The 18,120-nt window shown below is 36.1% G+C and overlaps 1 protein-coding gene across 1 annotated transcript in view; it reads left to right on the top strand.

Annotated features, from left to right (window-relative positions):
* Positions 1–3,559: 3,559 nt before the first annotated feature.
* Positions 3,560–18,120, top strand: part of LOC144971248 (neprilysin-1-like) — a 124,237-nt gene continuing 109,676 nt past the window's right edge. The window contains exon 1 of the transcript XR_013645099.1: positions 3,560–3,650. The gene's annotated coding sequence lies outside the window, so the exon portion shown is untranslated. The remainder of the gene's footprint in view (positions 3,651–18,120) is intronic.

The following is an 18,120-nucleotide window of genomic DNA, read 5'->3' as shown; positions in this document are numbered from 1 at the left end:
CGGTTTTCTTCGTTTTCCAAATTCCGACTTAATACCGCTTCGAGGCGTAGGGTCACATTTGCTTTCTTTTGAATGCCTAAAAAAGCAGAATGATTACTTTCACGGGCGTTGTATTTTACATAAAAGGTCTCTCCGTAAACGCAAACCAAACATAATCACACACTAAAACTTATTGCAACGGTTCATTGTGATTGAAATTATATGCAAATATCAGGAGTAACGATTTGAAATTCTGTCAATATCATTTTCATCACACAATGGCAAATAACTCTATTGTAGGATTTCGGGTTAGCAATGGTCTTCTTGCTTCCAAAAAGCATTCCTGTCAAGCAAGAGAAGCAAACATTGTTGTTCACAGATACACAATGCAAGGCTTTAGAAGGAGTTAGTCAACAGGTTAAATACAAACATTGTAATGGTTACACCCTTGATTGTATCAATAATGGTTTAAAATGCAAAATCTGTCTAGAAATTGACTGTGATTGCAAATTATACCGTGTTGTAGTTTCACTGATGTATTACAGGAAAATTGAAATTGCTGATATATATTTTCTACTCAAAGTCTAAAAGTAAGAACCTATCATTGAAGGAATAGCAAGTATCTCTAAGGTACACCTTTAAGTCCTCATCCTTTTCAGCCAGCACAGTAAGGCTGCGACAATCTATTTTATTTATATGGTCTAGGGGAAAACAAGTACCATGAGCATTTTAGAAAGTTTAGAGGAAAATCCTAACTTTTATGTAGTGTAGGTGCCACTCAAGCTCGAATTTCTGAGGCAGACCTGATTCATTGATATGATTTGCGAAAAAGAGATCTCTGTGTTGTTATGTGATTAAAATTGTAACATTGAGTGGTATCTAGTCACACAAGTTGTAATGTTGTATGCAATCATCAGCCCATTTTGCTTCACGACGTGTCAAAAAAAAAGCGTTTTGTATACATTAGCCACTCGACAATGATATAAATGAGTCTTGGCCATTGACAGTAACGACCCTGTAAAAGTGCTAGTTCAAAAAATAGATGCATATTGACTCACTTATATTGCATGAAATAGACTTGTGATTCATATGGCTTGTTGAGGAAATAATTGTTCACATATGGAAAACAAAATAATAAAGACAAACGTGGAATCTATATACTCAAAGACATCGAAACATTCCAATTCTACCCAGATATTAAGGCCAATATACTGAATGACCAGTTTGCTTCAGTGTTCTCTGATCCAACAATCACACATAATTATATTGCATATTATGACCAAGACAATTGGACTTGCCTATAACGGAGGACATCAAAGTACAAGAGAGAGGTGTTGACAAACTTCTAAATGCAATTAAAGAACATAATGCATCTGGTCCCCATGATATACCAGGAAATTTAATCAGAAAAAAAATAAACAAAAACAACTGCTCAGACGAACTAGCACTTATAATGACACACATTTTCCAGATATCACTTAAACAAGGGAAAGTACCTGACGATTGGTAAATAAATGAAATATATAATACTAAGATAAACAAGGTAGAAAAAAACTAAAACAAGAGAATTATAGACTAGTATCTATTATATCAATGACAAGTGAGATGCTGGAACACGCCATATTTTCTAGCATCGTAAGTCATATCGAGACCAATAAAATTTTAACAGAATCACAACACGGTTTCAGGGGAAAAAAGATCATGTCAAACACAACTGATCACATCAGTCATTGACCTAAAGAAAACACAAATAAAAAAGCTACAAACTGATGCCTTTTTGTTAGTCTCCAGCAAATCTTTCGACAAAGTACACAATCATACAATCACACTAAAATTATGGAGATCAGGAATACGTAACAAAACATTCCAATGGATTATGTCCTTCTTGACCATTTGAAGAAAGTAGGTGCAAGTAGTTGACGTGGATGGTACGTCATCAGAGTCATTCCAAGTGATGTCTGGTATTTCTCAAGGCACAGTTCTTACCCCTCCTCCTATTCTCAGTCTTTATTAATGATTTGACAGAAATACTTACACCAAGAACCCAATTGAGCTTTGGGATGACAGCCTTCTACATCAGACTAAGAACTAAACATGACACAGGCATTTTTCAAGCCATTTTGGAAAGCATACAAAGCTGGGAATAGGAATAAGAATGGGATTCGTCCTCAGATGTGCCATGTTTTGAAATTCACAAACAACAGGAAAGTCATACAATCAATTCAGTTTATTCCTGTTTCAATAGCGTGAAACGGACAATAACAATTGCTTGCTACTCTTTGGATAAGACGCTTGTCTATCGCAAAGTACTTTCTGTCAGATCTAAGAGACCCAGCTACCCAATCACTGATGGGAGAAGAGGGGTGGGGGTTCAGGGAAAAAAATCTTGACTGCACCAGGAATCGATCTTCGTCTCTTTGTCTGTGAGGCGAGCGTTCTACCAACTGAGCTATTGGGACCCCCTCAGTGAAATACGCAACAAGTTCGTGACTTTGAATTACATGCCAATTATATCTTCCCCTTCTTATATAAATGTAATGTTATATCGGGGAGGAACTAGTGCCAATCTTTGAACTCATAGCCTTAGAACTTTGAATTTATATGGAACTTTGGGCTGATTCCTATTCGTTACGGTGGAATAAATAAATTATTTTTAGATTATACAACCCTCCACCACCCACCCTCCCTAACGATCGTTCTTCTTATAATTGTCAGGTCACATATATGACCCACCGTCTCAAATCGGTATTGTGTCGGGATAATCATGACCCTGAAACCCCCCCCCCCCCCCCCCCCCCCCCACCACAAAAAAAAAAAAAAAAAAAATTGAACTTTTATATAGAGCAATATCCACTAGATGTGCTCAAAGCCCTTTACAAAGGGTCCCTGAGCAACAGCAACACGTAACATGTAGAACGAGACATGACACATGTTAGGCGATAATCTATTTTTTTCCAACAGAGACAACGCTGTTAACGGCCAGGTGCTCATTCTACACCTAAGTACGGTGAGAGAATGTGAATAACGAGCCTTTTCCATGGACTCAACTATGTTCCGAGCGAGGCTCGAACCCAGGACCTTCTGATCCGAAAGCAAGTGTCATACTACAAGACCACATAGCAGCACAGTTAATTTAGAATTAAAATGATGAGAAATATGACCTTAAAGCATTTTTTTAAAATGTAAGAAATTCTATTTATTCTCAATTGAAATGAATAGAATTTAACCTCAAATTTCATGTTTGGTTATAAATTCAATTTCCAAGACCTGGACCATCCCAACATAATACCGTTTTGAGACGTTGGGTCACATATACACTAACAAAACACCATGGTTCGTCACGGCTGTAAATACCATCATCAACAGAAAAGCCCATGTACCAGACAATATTATGTTGTGATAATGCAATAAACTCCGCCTTCTGTATCATTTAATCCATTTCTTTCTTTAGTTTGGCAATGAAAAGGCAACACTTGCCCACGTTTTCTATCTCCTGACATTTTTACGCCCGCCTCATGAACCCTCCATTCCATGGACCTTATCACATGACAGCGCGCTTTACCTATAAAGGCGACTTTACCTCTTATATTACTATCATAAGACACATTGTTAATGTCATTAGTTTCTGATAAAGATTTCTTAATTATTTGGATTTCTCAGCAATTCTATTGGTAAGAATCAAATGATAAAAATAAATGTTACCAACCTCATCAAATTGTCATATTGTCGGATGGAACTAAATACGAAAAAGTATATATATTTAGTAAACATAAACTAGAAATTTCGAATTTCTATTTTATTTCTATATTCGCTATTCAAGAAATACTACTCATTCTCCTTAATAAAACACAAGAACGAATTGATACATAGATCACTAATTTAACTAATGATTCCATTGCGAAAAGTTATTAAAATCACCCAGACAAAACACGATTTGAGACGTTGGGTGACAAATTTGAAATTTACTTGAAATCATCAACTCGAGCATAAGAAAACTCGAGCATCTATATAGAGCAATATCAACTTAATGTGATCAAAACGTTTTACAAGGGGTCCCAAACCAACAGCAACTCTTAACATGTAGGACGACGCATGGTGCTTATTAGGAAATGGTATTACAAATTTATTCATACACAGAAAACACTGTTAAAGTCAGGTACTCAATTCAAACCTGAGTACAGTGAGAGAATAAGAGTGAAAAGTGTTTTCCAAATACTCGACAATGCACTGCTCATAGCGAGACTCGAACCCTAGACCTTCCTGTCCGAAAATGAGCGGCATACCATAAGACAGCATAATCACACATAATAACATAATAAGCTTTCAAATGCGAGTCCGTATTGTAAACAAAGCTTAGATAAACATGAGAGGTATATTTTGATACCCATGCCGCCGACGAAATTCACGAGATTAATTTATAAGTAAAGAAATTCTATATTGCTCCGCAATATACTTAATTGATAAATCCTATACTTAATTGATAAATCCATACTTCGATTCCTCATTACTGTTATCAATTTATCAAAGTAGTTATGTTGCTATGTATCAATCATTATATCTTTCCATCTATCTATCTATCTATCTATCTATCTATCTATCTATCTATCTATCTATCTATCTATCTATCTATCTATCTATCGATCTATCTCTCTATCTATCTATCTATCTATTTATCTATCTATCTATCGATTGATCTATCTATCTATCAATCTATCTATATTCTTATCTATCATTTTCTCAACGGATCTATCATTTAAGCCGTAGCTATCACCATTTTATCTTTTAGCCTATATATATATATATATATATATATAATATATATATATATATATGTGTGTGTGTGTGTGTGTGTGTGTGTGTGTGTGTGTTTTAGATATAGAGTAAAGATTTTCTGGCACAGATCTAAAAAAAAAAGGGGTTTTTTCCGTTTGACGCGAATGCAATAAGGGCTCCCTACGTTTTATAAATTGCTTTTAAGAAATTTCATTGTTGTCCATAACTGACTTTGCAATAGAACATTAAATGCATTCTGACATTTGCTATGTATGGAGATGTGTAATACTACAAATGATGCTACACATGTAATATACAGTAGCCTGGGGACATCACTGGCCTTCATGTTTTTTTTGCCCATTAATTTTATCTATGCAAATATTATAATACATTACGGCCACGCGTCTTCTGGACAGTTTAAAGTTATCTTTGATTTATGAGTTTGCGTATTATTCATTAGTTTCTTTATCCTTGGATGGTTTTTCTGTTTGGTGATAAAGATAAAGTTTTGTCTGTGAGGCAGAATGATGTCAGCTGAAATCGTTTCTTTTCTGTTCTTTTGTAAGCCGAGCCGATTAGTTTATATGTTTGCATTCAAAGTCGAGTTCAAGTCCCCGTTGGTACTCTGTCTTCAAAGCCGTTGTTCCAAATAATCTTGCCTGACACAGACTTTCAAACTGAGTTGTCAACTTAGATAAATACTTTCCTGTGAATAAAATAATATATATCTAAATTGCCCGAGTTCTATTATAACTGAGTGAAAGTAGACAACAACATTGATTAGGATGACAATTGATGGAATTTGATTTCACCCTAACTTGACTGTAACACTCACCGTTTTAACTAAGACAGCACTAACAGCAATGCGGCTAATCCCGTATCACATATTTGTTTCTACTCTCTTGATGAAAATTATGGTTGAATCTACATCCGCGTGTACTAATTTCCAAGTCCGATAACCATAATTGTTTTTGGACTCATTACCCACAGTTGTAATGGACACACTCTCAAAGCAACGCAAATTTTTGTCCATTACATTAAATCAAGCCTATAATTACATTGGACTATCAGACCTGCAAATAAAGTACATGTAGGTCTACATCTATTGCAAGACAGAATATTATAGAATATATGTAAACCGCTATGTCAAAACAGTATTATGTTGAGGTGAAATAGTTACTGAAAAATGAATCAACAATTTAAAAAAATTAAAAGTTTGACAAATAATATTCTATTTATTATATTAATAAAGAATGGAGTTTTATGTCGAAAGACCGCCTCATGATTTCGGTTAAAAACAGTGTTATAACATCTTATTCTCATAAAATATAATACAAAATGGTTAAATTGAATGAAGTTAAACACCATAAAATTGTTTGTTTACGAACCACATAATCATTTGATCAGATATCATTACTTATCTGATTATTATTTTAATATAAACAAATAAGAAAATACATGAGGTGTTGTAATTAGACATTTCTTATAATTAAACTTCATTGTTGGTGTATGGTTCACCCCGACATAATAATAATACCGTATTGAGACGATTGGCAACATTTGGATCGAAAAAAAGAAACACATCAGTCTCAATGTTTAAGAGTTGATGACGTGTTAATGAAAACCTTGACTTGTTTACCAGTTAACTGCCGTAATCTAGAAAAACGTGTATTTAAAAATTTGGCCAGAAAACTCGCCCTTCAAATATCGATTGGTTTAAAAACTTTCAAACTGGGGTCTTGGCGAGGTCCCAGGTTTTAGAGTTTTTGTCAAGATGAGGGTCATTTAAATCGAGCGATATTTGAAGGACGAGTTTTCTGGCCAATTTTTTTAAAAATTCGTGTCTTCCCAGAGTTCGGCAGTTAACTGGTTAAGAGTTGATGATGTATTAATGGAAGACCGTGACTAGTTAATTAAACGTTCCAATCTAAGGCAGGATATTATTATATCGCGGTCGCCCTGACAGTACCGGCTCGACCTTTAATTTGTCAGTTTCCATATTCGGCGTAATTTTTCACTCATTTGAGGTCTCTCGAAAACGACATTGGTGTTTTAAAAAGTAAAAAAAAAAAGAAAATTAATGTGTGACCTCTCCTGTGTCAATATCGACGTGTTATGGCCTCATTACTCGTTTTGTAATGGACACACTCTCAAAGCAACGCACATGTTTGTCCATTAATTACATTAAATCAAGCCCATAATTACTTTGGACTATCTGACCTGCAGGTCTGGTAATCGAAATTGTTATGGGCTCAATATTGTAAAGAAAACACTCTCAACATAACGCATTGTTACTACAATGTTAAATCAAGCCCATAATCGCGTCCTGCTATCGGACCTACAAATATGTGCACGTCGGTCAAAACGACATCAATATCGAGGTCAAGGAGATGCCAATTTTATACGATTTTTTGACCGAATTCTGAAATGTTATTGACCCGAGAACCGAAAGCACTGTGGAATTTATAAGCTTCAAGTTAACCGTTATCATTGAGATAAAGATTTATATCGTATCAACTCTTATGATTGCAAAAAATCGCAAAGACTTCCGAGAGTATTTTATAAAGAATTAAGAGGTATCTAAGGTACACACTTGAGACTTAGACCCAGTAACCCATTAAAGTGGAAATGGCTCTGCGCATGGTGGAATTCATCGTATTTTAACAAACGAAAAGAGGACCACGCCCACTTGGTTTAGAGTCCTTTCCCTTACGTTCATGCTTGGAGCCCACAGATCTGCGCTCCATTTTTTAATAACACTGTATGTTGTGGCCAACGATGCAAATTATGCTATTTATGTCCGTAGGGTATCTCCAGCGGTCATATTTATAACACAAATTGTCAGAAATAAGGACATAAGATACTTGTTGTTTGATAATTTCATTTGCTTTTTGATCAAAAGCAACATATTATTTTTTTTGTTAATATGTTTATGCCTGTGTGTGAGAGAGAGAGAGACAGACACATACACACACACACACACACACAGAGAGAGAGAGAGAGAGAGAGAGAGAGAGAGAGAGAGAGAGAGAGAGAGAGAGAGACCATTTGTACATCAACACTTTTTGGCCTAGGCTTATTACAAGACAGTGATACCACATATCAAAGTAATACAAAGACGTCATTTTCGTTAATCTAAGAATTATTGTGTTGATATGTGTTGTATATGCGTATGAGTGCGTATGTGTGTATATTTGTGTTCACGTTTAGAGTGCGAACGTTTTCAGTGGATAATATATTAATATAAGTACATAAACGTATAGATAGTGTGCCCTTGTCTAAGACCCTCACAACATTGCCATCCGGAAATATAACGGACCAACAAACATAATTATGTGTAATCTTGGTCGTTTGCAGTCTGGTTAATATAGTTTATTGAGAATTACTCATAACCGTGGATGGCAAAACACAATAACAAAGACCTGCGTGACGTCAACTTCATTCTATCTAAATGTAAAAAAAATTACAAAATGCGTATAATATCATCTCATTCATTCTCTCCCTCCCTCTTTCTCTCCTCTCTCTCTCTCTCTCTCTATCTCTCTCTCTCTCTCTCTCTCTCTCTCTCTCTCTCTCTCTCTCTCTAACCCTCTCTTTATATGTATAACCTCAGTTCCAATATATTTTACAAAATTATTTTATTAATTTCTGTTCTTTTGTAATAGGGAAGAAAAGTGTGATGTGAAAAACCTGGTTCCTAATTCATTAGAAATGTATGGAGAACTGGATCAATTCCTTGCGTAATTCATCTTATGGCGTCAGAGTGATGGTATCTTATTTTCCAAAATAATAAAGGAGCAAGTTGTTTCGCTTTTCACTGTTGACTGGTGACACTGCTTGTATATTGTCAATGCCCCCCCCTTATAATGATAGGATGGACACTGTCTTTCTCTCTGTAAAACATTGTTGAAATTGGATTACTGGGTAGTCGCTGGTGTTTACATCAGTTACATATTTATCTCTATAAACACTCGGAGGGCTCAGCAATTTTTGTTATTGTAGAGGTAGCTGTAATAAAAATAGTTATCTAGGTGGGGACAGCTGACTTGAAACTTAGGAGATCAACTCGATTAATTTTTCTTAAACATTGAATTAGTTTTAAAAGCTTCGTTTAATGCCAGGTTTTTATAGTTATTTCCCGCCATTGTATGCACAAAACATTTTTGTAATAAAGAAGGACAACATTGCACTTTAATTAGGTACAAGAATGATCATCATGGCAAATTGTTATACCTTCACCTACTGCTAAATATCACCAAATACCTCGGTGCTGTTGTTGTAGCCAAATGTACGAAAGCGTCAAATTTTTAAAAAATGGGACAACCCTTGCATAGGACAACTAAAAGCAAAGATACAATGTGGGTTGGGCATATAATATGTGTTCAGATTTCTTTGCGAAATATTGCTAAATATATCTATTAACTCTAGCATTGCAAATACGATATCTTTAGCATAATGAAATAATGATAAACGAGAGAAGAATGGAATGGTCGAGATATTGAAAGTAAGAGCCTTTCGATGAATCTACTTTATATACTCAATGTTTAATAAACGGATATATATGTAAATATTTGTAGTCTTACATTTACAATATATCGACGCCCATACAAATTTTTAGTATCGGAGAGAAACATATCAATTCAAAACCGCATGCCATATGCTCTACATTGCGAAAAGTTTTAGTAGAAAATAGAGAGTTAACTAAGGTAAAAAAAACACCTACGACTTAGATCCAGTGCTTCGTATGAGGCAGTATGGCTCTGCGCACGACAATTACAACAATATTGTACAAACAGCAAGTGCGGTCATACATGTCTTATATAGTAATCTAAGACTTTTTTTTACTTTGTCTCACTTTCAACAACGAGTATATAATATCATTGCTTTCAATTATCGTTCTCCAAACATCTAGTTTGTCAAATAAATACAATAGTTTAATATACACTTATCATAGCAAAAAGGGGTCAGAAAATTGACACATAGACACCTACTCTTATATATTTAAAATGCTTCTAATAGATAGTTCGAAGTTGACGTCACTCGGGTCTTTGTTATTTTTTTTTTTTTTTTTTTTTTTGGCCATCCGCGTTTATGATTAATTCTCACTAAACTGTCGTAACCTGTTTATAAACGATCATGGTTACACAAAATTTTGTGTGTTGGTCCGTTATACATCCGGATGGAAATGTTGTGAGCTCCTTAGCCAAGCGCATACTATCTATAGAAACGAGGCAATTTGGTTACGCATTTTACGGAACATTTTTTTTGGGAGGATAATTATTCGGACTAGTATGATAATAGATTGAAGCATTTAATAGCCACAGTATCAATATTACCAAAATTTCCTATTTCATTTTAAACTCAGCTTTCTTCTTAGAGTTTAGTTCTAACACGATGCCAGGTTAATTAGGCATGTCACACTTATAAGATAGAAAACCATCAAACTTTGCTCATCATGCTTTAGACAGTCTACTATTTAAGGAGCAAAGTCCCAGGTTTAAGAGTTTTTGCTGAGATGAGAGTCGATATATGAAGGACGAGTTTTGTGTTCAAATTCTTAAATATAAGTTTTTCCAGAATACGGCAGTTAACAGATTAAACGTGCTCAAAGCTCTTTACAAGAAGTCCCAAGCCAATAGCAACAATTAAAATGTAGGTCAAAGACATACCGCCTGGTAGGCGATAATAATTTTTTTTTGGACACAGAAAAACCTGTTGACAGCCAGGTACTCATTTTACACCTTAGTACGGTGACAGAATGAAAGTAAAGAGACTTTTCCAATGACTAAATTATGCGCCGCTCAGAGCAGGACTCGAATCCTAGACCTTCCAGTCCAAAGACGAGTGTCACATAGCTGTACAACTCAAATCATTGCCCATGATCAACGTTGAGATATTTGATAACGAATCATTATCTACCGTTATGAAAAGCACTCTAAAAGTTGGGGGGAGAGGGGGGGGTCGTGTCGACATGAATACTGCTAGTACCTCGTTAAGCTGAGTCAACTACATGTAACTACAAAGAAAAAAATAGAATAATGGGGAGGATGGGTTTGTTTTTTGTTTGTTTTTTTGTTTTTGTTTTTTCTTTGGGGGGGGGGGGGTTGTTTTGTGTTTTTGATAAGTAATCTTTCTCCACAAAACGGGTTAAGAAACATTTTGATCCAAACGCTGACTGTGTTACTGCAATTGCATCATGTGCTTGTCCATTCTAGTGAACCTCCTGACAATGTAGTCCTTTAGAGCCATTAGACCCAGGAGCCGGAGTTTATCCTGGTTTCTGTTGCGTGAAACGGACAATAGCAATTCCTTGCTATCTTTTGGATAAGATGCTAGTCTGTCGCAGAACCTCCTGAGGTCCGTAACATTCAAAGCATTTTATCCCACTGGTGAATCACGTTACATCGTTCAGGTTTATATGATATACCTGTTTTGTGGATAAAGAGGACTGGTATCGTGGGTTGTTATTCCACTGCTTTCCCTTAAAACACACGTAGCTACTTGTCGAGGAAGAAAAAGATGTTTTGTTATAATTTTTTTCATTTGTTTTGTGTTGCAAATTATTTTGTCAACGACAACACGGAAGCGAAATCTGAAAACCCTTTAAGCGTTGCTTCACAGTGTCAACACATCAAAACATGTTTGTTTTTTTTAAACCAGTGAACTGCCATACTTTGGAGAGACACGTTGCTAAACTTTGACCAGAAAATCGTCCTTCAAATATTGATCGATTTAAATGACCCTAACTTGTCAAACGCTCTCAACGCAGGATTTTGTGAAGTCCCAGGATTGAGAGCTTTTGCCACGATGAGAGTCATTTAAATCGATCGTTATTTGAAGGACGATTTCTCTCGCGAATTAAAAAAAATATAAGCTTTTCCGGAGTACAGCAGCAGTTAACGAGTAACGCGTTGATTGATATGCTGCAGTATCAACAAATCGATATCATTTGGTTGGTTTAAAAGAAACAAATGGAAAAGGGGCGTGCGATTTTTAAATACGTGTCTTTCCAGAGTACGGCAGTTAATTTGTTAATTGGATAGACAATATATACAATAAATACTTTAATGGAAAACAAACGATGTCAAAGTGAAAGTCATTTTAAAAAGTTTCTTCCTTTTTATATATTTATTTGTTGGTTGAAAAGGTAGTTTTTATGTATAGCTTTCTTTATTGTTTAAACTTTTCTATTCATGTTAATCTTTTTTTTCTTTCTGTTTTATATTATTATTATTTATTTTCTTTATATTTTAAGGTTATACTTTGTTTAGTCTGATTTTTGTGAAAGGATTTACCAAATTAATTTGGATTGCGGAACTACACGTAAAACTTTCAAGGAATCAAAAACAGACATCATTTAAGTGTCTGCTGCTTTTAGGTGAACATAGCATGTCATTACGCATTTTAGTTGGTTCCAGCGGAAAATATGTAATCCATAGACTCATTGTAGAAAGTTATAAATCTAACGTTTTTTGGAACACTGTAGGAATGCTTAAGGCAAAAACCAGAATCATGTACAGTTTCTTTGTTAGATCATTAATTTTTCACCCCTCATTACGATGATAAATAAAATCGAGAAATTTGTATAACATTATAGGAAAACAAAACAAACCAAAAAAAAACAGAATTAAAAAAAAAACAAGTAAAAACATTAAAACAACAATTTAAAAAAACCAATTAAACATATAAACAAACACACACACACACACACACACACACACACAAACACACGCACACACACAAACCAAAACAAAAGAAGAGAAAAAAAACACACCAATAACTTGAGTTCAAATCGCTTACAAGGATCCCCCAACCCTATACCAACCTTTAGCATGTGAGACATGTCGCATGTAAGTCGCTATTACACTTTTTTCGACAGAGAAAACTCTGTTACTGGCCTCATTTTACACCCGAGTATTTTAAAAGAATGTGATTAAAGAGACTATTTCTCGGACTCAACTTTACGCCTAAATGTCCGATGCCTAGTGTTTTACCAGGAGATGGCAAAGCCGCACTGAATGTGCTGTAAGCTCTTTACAAAGGGCCAAAAACCAACGACAATACGTGGAGGGAGACGTGACAACCTTAAGGTGCTAACTACAATGTTGTTTCCGTCGGAGGCAACGTTGTTACCGGGCATGCCTTGATTTTGACCTCAAGAAGTCGAGGACAAAGGCTCTAGTTAGATTATGGTTTGAAGCGACTGCTTTTGGGGGTCGTGGATAGCTCAGCTCATACGGTAGAGTCACGATCTCCTCGGCCAGGCGGAGTTGTCGTACCAGTAAGGTCACGGGTTCGAGCCCCATTCGCCGCCGCGAAGTTTTTATTCTCTGTTGTCTTCTGGCACTTTCCTACTCACTTCATTTCTTGTATTTTAATTACAATGTATGCTGAGAAAATAAGAGCAAAGAGCCTTTCCCAAGTACTCAACCTTGCGTCACCCACTACGGGAATCGAACTCGGGACTTACAGATCATACTTCGGGTGTCATACTACTTGACCAATAACTCACAATAGATCCGACCAAGACATTGATCACATCTAGACAAAATTTGAATTACTTCGATGATGAAAATAATATATCATTGACGGATTTAGTGAGTATCTTTCATTAGGAAAATGTGATAAAGGCAAAAAAGTTGAGTTTTAAAATTGAAAACAATGGATGGATGCATGAATAGCTTTAATATGGAAAGTGTGATAAAGGCGGAATCAATTATTAATATTTTTAAATAAGAAATATGATAAGGGCGGAATCAATTACTATTATTAATTGTAAAAATGTGAAAAAGGTAAGATTGATAGTACTGAGGAAAATAATTGAATAAAGGCATGAGAGTTATATGTAAACCATATAAAATATAAACAATATAAAAAACAACATAAACATATAAACATGATATATAAATAAATTTGCGTTGCCGTTGGCCAGGGATCCCTTCTATAATGCTTTGAGCACGTTTAGTGGGTATAAAAGCACACGTTTTTGTGACTTTATATATACAAAATAAAGTTACATTGTGTTCTAAATGCGATATCTATATGTTATTTTATAAGCGAGTAAATCTTAATAAATTGAGATACCACGGTAGATAAAAAAATCGAGTTATCAAAATTAAAGATCATTCTTTTCTACACCATCAACCGTAATGTAATTAAAACCAATTTACAACCAAGTCTACTAAGTTAATTATTTCAGTAATGCGTTTGCATGATCACATTATAATAGTTAGACTAAGACTATAATTAATTAATGCCCGTGTCGGTCCACTCTCTTGATTAATGCGGAGGTTTTTTTCCTTTCAAGTCAATGTCCTTTTAAATGCATTTCAGTCATGCAGAGGCAAATGATAACGTCTAGTGGTGTGGAGATGTATTAAAAATACATGTGAGCCTTTATTTGTGACATTTGAAAAAGTGACAACGTGTCCAGTGTATCAGTGTCTCAAAACAATAGCTCTTAACATTACATTCGTTTGTCTATAACATCCACCACCATCGGAGCAGAATTTCTCGACTCATCGAAATTTTGTCCAGAACTTTGAAAGCCTGATTGAGTCAACGATTAAATTATCCAAATGTTTCCTGATCATTGGTGATTTTAACAACCACTACGACTCTACAAGCGATCACCGCACTGCTGCCATGCTATGAGGGAAATTCTAGATCACCACAGTCTTACCCAACACATCCAAACACCGATGCATGAAAAATGCCATATAACGACTGGCTCATAACATCTGGAGTCGAAGTAATCAACCCGAAGGTTACAAACCACTGTGTTCGGACCGTTTCACCATCACATGCAACATCGACAAGCCCACGTCAATGAGAGACAAAATAGAAGTTAAACCCCGCACTCTCCGCGCCTTCGACATAGACATTCAACAAAGACACCAAGGACGACTTGACTTCAAAAGGTAATGATGCGAATTTATCGACCGTCCTCAAGTACCCCCAATTGACGGTACTGGAGAAACACTCACACTTATGTACTAGAACGGTCACAGATCGTCCTCCTGCGCCATAGATTTCCGACGTTGTCAAGAAAGCCAAACGACAACGTCATGTGGCTGAATCAGATGGCTCCACAAAAAACATCCAGAGGATCGGGCGGCACTGAAGCGTGTACGGATGAAGTGAAAATATCAGAGAGTAGAAAATCACCTACTATAAGAAGAAAATTGAAGAGAGTCCAAATTCAAAGAATCTTTTAAACTTTATTGATGAAATCAGTGGAAAATCAAAATCAAATGTACAACCATCCAATATTCCATTATTTGACTCACCAGAGTCATTTGCACAGTATTTGGATGGAAAGGTATTGAACATAAGATAAGAGCTAGATTAGGGTCAGGGTGGCACCGCCATTGAGTGTGACGTCATGTCTTTTGGAGGACCGACTTTTCACAAATTTAGGGAGGGTAGCTCTTCGGAAGTCAGAGATGTCATAGTGTCATCTGCACCCAAATCATGCGCCATTGATCCAATAAACACACAACTTTTAAAGAATGTTTAGATTACACCATCGACTAAGTAATCTTGATTATGAACGGTTCGTTATCCACCGTATATGTACCTGGTTGCAATAAATCAGGAAATGAAACTCCTCTAATTAAAAAAAAAACAAATTTAGACCCTGACAATTTGAAAAATTACCGTCCTGTATCAAATCTTTCCTTCATATCTGAGATGCTGGAAAAATGTCTTGAAACAGATAAAAGAGCACTTTCCGGCAAATAAATTGACCGAAAAATACCAATCTGCATACAGAGATAGACACAGTACAGAAACGGCGCTTTTGAAAATTGTCACTGACTTATTGCTATCTGTGACAACGGCGAAGAGTCAATTTCGCATTTCCCGACTTGCCAGCTGCATTGGCACTATAGACCACTCAATTTTAATCAAGAGCCTTTCAAATATCTATGGCATCAACAACACTGTACTGCAATGGATTACATCGTATCTTATTGGTAGAACCCAGTCGTTTCAATTAATGGAAAACACTCAAACCTCTTACCATTGAAGTTTGGAGTTCCTCAGGCCACGGTACTCGACTTTATGTCCGGAATATAATGCCCCTTGGACAAGTTATAACTGCACATGGTGTGACTTACCCTACGTTTGCCAATGATACGCAGCTGTACAAATCCCCTGTGCCATCGTGCATACATACGGCTTCGTCTGACATTGGGCAGTGCTGCGCGTCCATCGGGTGTTGGATGCAGGAGCATAAATTAAAACTAAATGATGACAAAACGAAGATCATGCTATGCGTCACTCCATCAAATATTTAAAAAAAAAACGTTACCATCAATTCTCATTGGAGATTGTCACATCAATCCAGAGCGAAAAACCTTGGTGTTGTGTTGGAAGACTGTTTCAGCATGGAGAATCAAATGAACTAGATGATCCAAACCATGAATTCTGAATTAAAGAGAATACATCGAATGAAACAATTCATTCCTCTCCTTTTGCTGAAGGCGGTCTTTTGTGCTTTGATACTGTCACGCCTTGATTACTGTAACTGGCTGCTTGCTGGTCAACATGACACAAAACTAGAAAATCTCAATAAAATGTATACTTTAGTAAGTCATTTATTAACAAATATAATGTCCTAGAATAACTTATCTTAGATATCACATAAAATAGGCTACATAATGGTCGGGCAGGACAAATTAAAACATCAATAAATAAAAAGATGTAGGTCAATACTAGTTCATTTGTTTTAAATAAAAGTTTGTAATTTCTTGCTGCTGTTTCTTTGTCAGGATTCAGAGCATTTGTCTGATTTATTTGTTAAATTCAGTTATATTACAGTGGAAAGGGAGGTTAAGTGTGTGTTCTTCGCATAGGACTTTATTAAGATAAAGATCTGAAAAAGTGCTCCCCAAAAAGCACTGTTTCATAAACATTTTTTTTCTGATTTTTATCTTACACCGGTGCATGCTCCCTAATTTGTCACATTGATATTTTCAAAAACTACATTGAATATGTCTATTCTGAACATTTAAATGTGATATCTCAATATCGGGTAAAGGATTTGTACGGCTATGTGGTCTAGTGGTATGACACTCGCTTTCGGATAAGAAGGTCCTGGGCTCGAGCCTCGCTCGTCGCATAGTTGAGTACTTGGAAAAGACTCTTTACTCACATTCTCTCACCGTAGTCAGGTGTAAAATGAGTACCTGGCCGTTAGCAGCGTCGTCTCTGTCCGAAAAAAATTGGAATATCGCCTAATATGCGTCATGTCTCGTTCTACATGTTAAGTGTTGCTGTTGGCAGCAGCCTCTTATGGTTCTCACACTACTATGTTATGACGATCGACCCAATCAGCAAAGTCCGGTCCGCATTCGTGCACCGTCGCGAACCCGCCGGGTAGCATCGTCAAAACACACCTTTCGACTAGATGCTCTGCCGTCTTGGGTTCTTGCCCACAGTGGGTACATACTGGACAGGTAGTAAGACCCCACCGATGTAACGCACTTGCCGTTAGGCAGCTCCTCGACCGAAGCCGATTCGCAGCTGTTGGCTAGGGACCCCTTGCAAAGCGCTATGAGCACGTTTAGTGGATATTGCGCTATATAGAAGCTCAAGTTATTATCAAATTATTTACTTCTTTATCATATCACCATTCAATCAAGTTCTTTTTTTTCATATTATTCTGTTTTGTTTTGTTTTGTTTTGTTGTGTATATGAATATTGTTAAAATGCGATCTGAAATTATATTTTACAAAAGAAATTTAAACCTTAGTATTCTAACCTTCCAATTATAATCATTGTACATGTAAAAAAAGATATAATTTAATTAACAACATTATTATGATCGTTAATGAAGGCACCCAAACTACTGTACCATCGGCTGCCAGAAGAAGAAAAAATGCCTGCAAGGGAATTGTGAGTTTCAGTATGTTCCATGCGGAATTACTATTGCTTATATCAGTCAACAGGTTTCTAAAATTTGAGCTTTTATATATGCAATATCCACTAAATTTGCTCAAATTGCTCCGGAAGGTCCCAAGGCCGACAGCAAAATTTTACACGTAGGACTAGACAACACGCCTATAACAGAATTGCTTTCGACCGAAACAACGTTGTTACCGAGCACGGTAAAAGAGATCCTGTTCCAAGGATTCAACTTTGCGCCCAGATATAAACACGGTACCGGGTTTTACTGCTTGCAAGACCTCACCCAAAATAACCTAAAATGCATGTCCGTCCGCTCTCCTACTTTACATCCTTGGAACAATGTTGCTTTAAATACATACAACACAGAACAAATTTGCAATTTTATATCGATTTGAATTGTCTCATTTCTTTGTTTAAAAATACCCCAAAATCTAGAGCATTTATATAGCGCAATGT

Source organism: Berghia stephanieae, chromosome 4, assembly GCF_034508935.2.
Source record: "Berghia stephanieae isolate SIO BIC M18660-M18661 chromosome 4, UCSD_Bste_1.3, whole genome shotgun sequence".
NCBI lineage: Eukaryota > Metazoa > Mollusca > Gastropoda > Nudibranchia > Aeolidiidae > Berghia > Berghia stephanieae.
The sequence above is the reverse complement of the archived record's forward strand: the minus strand, read 5'-3'. Positions and strand labels throughout refer to the sequence as shown.